The 5,094-nt window shown below is 37.2% G+C and overlaps 1 pseudogene; it reads right to left on the bottom strand.

The window, feature by feature from the left end:
* Nucleotides 1–1,341: 1,341 nt before the first annotated feature.
* On the bottom strand, nt 1,342–5,094 carry LOC142639484 (rop guanine nucleotide exchange factor 14-like; annotated as a pseudogene).

Here is a 5,094-nt window from a genome sequence, read left to right as displayed (position 1 = left end):
CGAAAGGTTGCTAATTATTTTACCAAAATGTACTTATAACATTTTCAATGGTGAGTGAAAGAAAAGCTAAAGCTTGAGAGAAAGAGAGTGAAAAACAGAGAAAAGAACTCTCTCGACGTTGTATTGAATGATCATAATGAAGTATACACTGAGCATCTATTTGTAGGACTTCATAATAATACACGTGGATTAAATCCTAACAAACCTGTAACTAATCATTCTAACAGAATCTAAAGGAAAGAATAAATGTCTAGTTTGTTACAGGGAAAACATCTGAAACTAGGTAAGGATAAGAATTCTGCATATTGTTCTGCAATGAAGACTTTTGAGCACTGGATCAGTGAAGAGCAAATGTTGAGTAAGTTAGTGAAGCTGTGTTGGTTTTAAGTAAAATGACGTTGCGCTCCTTAAATGAAACGCTGCCGTCTTGACTAAATCAGAATAAGACCCATGCTTCACTAACTCAAACGATGTCGTTGCACGAGCTTCACTAATTCAAAAAATAGACGTTGCTTAACTAGCCGTTGCAAGCACTGTTTAGTTGTCTTCCTCTTTCAGTGAGCCCTGTCTTCCTTTACCTATGCTCCACATGTATGTTTTCTAGCAATTCAAGTTCCCCAGGGTAATACGGTAATGCTATGGGGTCTAGGTAAAGACTTTGTAAGACATTATAAGATAGCATCTAGATCCAACATAAAACAAGCCACTTTTTCCTAAGCATGCGCTCAAATATCTAAAAATTCACTTGATATTATTGAGAGTAAGTCTTTGTAGAGTACATAAACATCTCATGTCATGGATGTATCCTCACAACTTGGTACTTGTCACCCTTTTCGCTATGGAGTGGAATCGCTCAAATCCCGCTTCTTAGCTCTGAAACTGGAATGCATGTTTGGCCTCCGAAGTCAGTCATGTCATACTCATGAACTTCAATCCGAAGCGAAGCCAGTTCTGGCACAGTTAATGGGAATTCAAACTCCTCATTCCAAGTAGGCACCCAGTTGTCCTCTAATGTCTTCGTTTTCTTCATGACAGAATCAGCAGACACTCCAGCAATTCCTACCTGCATACAGATTGATAACATCATGTTTTACATCAAGAAACCTTTGAAGAAGGTTATGAGTAGTTTGTAATTTTCAAAAGTGCACCCTGAGAAGAGATAGTAATGGTTGGGGGCAGCAATTACATTTCAATAATACAGAGACGCCCAATGGTAACAGCATCTCTTCCTTCCCTATCATAATAGTAGTTCCATGTGGGAAATGAAACACACATTCATCTCATCTCATCAAACTTATAGTAATCTCATTTACATAGAGCTATTGAAAACCGTACTTTTTTTATCAAGGAGAATTTTTTGGGGAGACACTCATACAAGCCTCTTTGCTGATGCAGCATACCCTACTCCGACTAGGTGTTGCAGCCACAGAACTTGTTTTGGCATCACTATATGAAAATTCCAAATCAGAAGTACTACTTGAATTGGGGTGGCAATGTACAAAAAGCTTGTTCATCTCATCAGTCAGCGAGAGCTTTACATGTAGACCAACAGCTGAAGTTTCACAGAGATTTATACAGGGGAAATGATGTGTTTCCACAGGTGAATTTGGATTGCTCAAAGCATCTTCCTGCAAAATATCTCGCATCCTACATAGTATTCTATAGGCCAAGTTTCCAAGAACACGGGAATATGCTTCCAGAATTGAATACCCAATATCCTACAAGAATGACAAAGAATAAGCTCCCAAAACATATTTATAAAAGTCATTTTTGGTAAGACAGTTTAATCATGCCAAAATAACCTTCTAAGGGGAGGGGGGATTAGCAAAAGAAAGTAAACTGAAATAGACAACTGCAGTGGAAGCTAGCACAAATTTGATTGCCATTATAAAGACTACCAATAAATATAAACAGCCGACTTCTAGCAGTGAAATAATTCTGGTCTGCAAAAACCTACTAGTGTAGAGATTGTCCACAAATGAGTTAAATGGGTACTCAATAACTCACCTTCCCATATTGAATTTTTGTAACATCAAGAAATGTATAAGGAAGGTTTCGATATCTGGTCTTAAGCTGATGTAGAAGGGCTTCTGCTCTGTCCAACAACAACTCCATCTTGTCCATCTCAGACATTGGATCCTTTATGAAGGACCATGATGTTCGAACTGGAGATTTGCCACTAGCTTGTTCTGTAATTTTCTCTTTCCATGCAAATACAGCAGCTTCCAACTTATTAATGGACTCAAGAGCACTGTGTTCAGGTTTCAAATTGAGGGAATTGAGCATCTCCTCAGCTGAGCTTGATTCAGCAGACAAGACTTTGCACAGTTCCTCACCAAGGCTTGCTTTCCCAGACTGTGAGCACATAAAAACAAATGTAGCAATAAGTTATAACAATGCAATGAAGATTGCTAAATTTCATCTGTAAGTTTACAAAACAGCAATGATCATCAGAATATCTGGATGGTTTTCAAATGACCACCATGGAGACTTAGTCCCACTTTATCTTCATGTGTCAAAGTTACTTGGCTGAAACTAAAAAATGAAGTCTCCTGTCTTCTTCAACTTTGGTATGAATCCCTTTTGGCATGGATCAAACTAAAGGCTAGCATGCTTCTTGACAAAATCTCCACTAAGTTTCAGTTCATATGGGAGCAAATTTGCATGACTTAGAAACTTGTTTTTTTTTTTTTTTTTGATTTTTTAATATTGGCCACAAATTAGCAAATTGTTCAAGCTACAAACTCAAAACTTTTGGAAAGCAAAACTAGCCTCTGGTGAGAGGTACTTCTAGAAAAACAAATTACAAAAAAAAGGGGTGGGGGGGAGGAAGAATAAAAAGTGGTGATTAGTATTAAACTCGTAACATAATATGTATCTGGATTGGACTTGAACATAGAGAAAGTTCCCTCCTTAAAAAATCAGAGAGGATGTAATTGAGAATGCTTTAGTTGAGAGTGTGCTAAATTACCTTGGGAAGAGCATCCTTGATAATGCTTGGCACAGGCATTTCAAACAGAATATTTTCATTGATGGATTTTGCAGCCTTGAATACTTGATGCACAACTCTACCCTGGTGAAGCATTATCAAGCATTATCAAGTAACCAACTCAACCATTGGTTACTTTCCGACCATTGGCACCATTTTGCTTAGCAGGAACCAACTCAGCCATATAGTTGGTGGGGTAAAGTAACCAATCCATTTCTCTGCGCCATTTGCTTTTCCTTTCTTCAGTAAGCGGTTCCAACTTCCACAACTCTCCAAAAACTGTTGCTGAAAATCCAAATTTATATTTTTTAATAGCGTAAAACAGTAGTAATTGTTCTCAAGGGTCACACTAGGAAAACAGAAGAAACTTTCTAAGGAACGGGCTATGGTCCCCGAGTTAATAATCAAAAGAAAACTATCCAGCAATATAGGCTAAAAACACATAACAAATACAAAATTTTAGAAGGCCAAAAAAACTTTAGCTTTATTGAAAAGTCTTGAGTTTAACTGCAAGAGAGTATATAATTTCATATCACAGAATTTCGTTTCTGATTCAAAAGCTCTTAGATTCTTGCAATATTTAGTGAAAATTCACATTGTTAGGTTTTGAGTTTGTAATGTTGGCAAACTATGACAAAAACTAAGTTTCATAAGTTTAGAATGGTCTACATTGAAGCCCAAGGCATAAAACTCAAGTTCGGAATGAAGAAAAATGAGTTACAATCTGTTTCGTTCGATTGGTACTCGATCGATCGAAAGTCGCATATCAGCAAAATCAACAAACGTAAAAAGGTCATAACTTGACCGTTTGAAGCCCAAATCGCGAGCCATTTTTTCTAGTATTTAAATGACATTATAAGCTAACCCTAGAGAGGGTTTTTAGAGCTTGTTAGAGAGATTAGAGTGCATCTTGTGCCTCTTTTGTGGATCTAGGGTTTTGTATCCAAAAGCTCTCTAAAGTTGCTCATATTGCTGTTTGTGTGAATCTCTTGTGAGATTTGAGAGGTGCTTGCCTTCACACAAGCTTAGGATTATCAAGAAGGAGATTTCTTCAAGAACTTGATAATCATTCAGTTGCTGCCATAAAAGCTTAAAGATATACAAGCGGGAGTACTTGTACTTGCTGGAGAATCCAAGAAAGAAAAAGTCCGTGGTCTCGGAGCTTGCACGTGGTCGTGTCAATAAATTTTCTACTGGTGGGTAGCAATAGGATGTTAGTAGTCTAAGTCGCTATTGTACAAACTTCGATTCTTTCATAGTGGATTCAGGTTAAAACCTCCCCAGGTTTTTTACCGGTTTGGTTTTCCTGGGTCATCATATCATTGTGTTCTTTATATTTCCGCTACTTTGCATGATATGATATATTTGTGTTAACCTAGATCTGCTTAATTTTCCTAAGTTAATAACTTGGCTAAATAACTAGGTTAATCTGTTTGTTTTAAGGGGTCTAAATAACTCAACACACGTATTGTCTTTGCTCATTGGTACTTTCTCTTGCAAAACATATGATGAAAGATTACATGCTGTTAATTCCAATATCAATTCCCTAGTATATTTAGAGTTCTAATCCCATGAGGTTGGCATCCCCAAATGATACAGAAAAGATTGTAATGTAGTACAAGTTTGCCACATTTGTGATTAAATGCTAAATGCAAGTGCAAAGAAATATATAACAAGGCAAAAGGCAGATCAAATTAATTCTTTCTGATAAGCAAATTGTATACTACATACCTGCTAGGTTTGTGATGGCATTAGACAATGCTAAAGCAGTGACAATGCCCTTGCATCCTCCAGTAATATCTTCATCCAATAACAGCTTTGCAAATTTTTCTTTCATTGCCTCCACATTTGAAAACTGAAGGGGATAAGTAGGTTTGTCTTTGACATAAAAATGTTGGGGGCTTTTTGAGAACTCCCCTTCATCCAAACCATGTTCATCCCTCTTCATCGTGAAGAAAATGATCCAAAAGCATCTTTGCTGGAAGAACAGCTTGAGTCATCATCGTCCAAGGAGTCAGTTGGACATCCATCCCCTCTGCTTGTTCTGCTTTCATTTTCATAAGATTGATTGTGAGAATGCAAATCTCAAGGCCATTATATGTCAT

The sequence above is a fragment of the Castanea sativa genome, chromosome 6 (genome assembly GCF_040712315.1).
Source record: "Castanea sativa cultivar Marrone di Chiusa Pesio chromosome 6, ASM4071231v1".
Classification (NCBI taxonomy): Eukaryota; Viridiplantae; Streptophyta; class Magnoliopsida; order Fagales; family Fagaceae; genus Castanea; species Castanea sativa.
The sequence above is the reverse complement of the archived record's forward strand: the minus strand, read 5'-3'. Positions and strand labels throughout refer to the sequence as shown.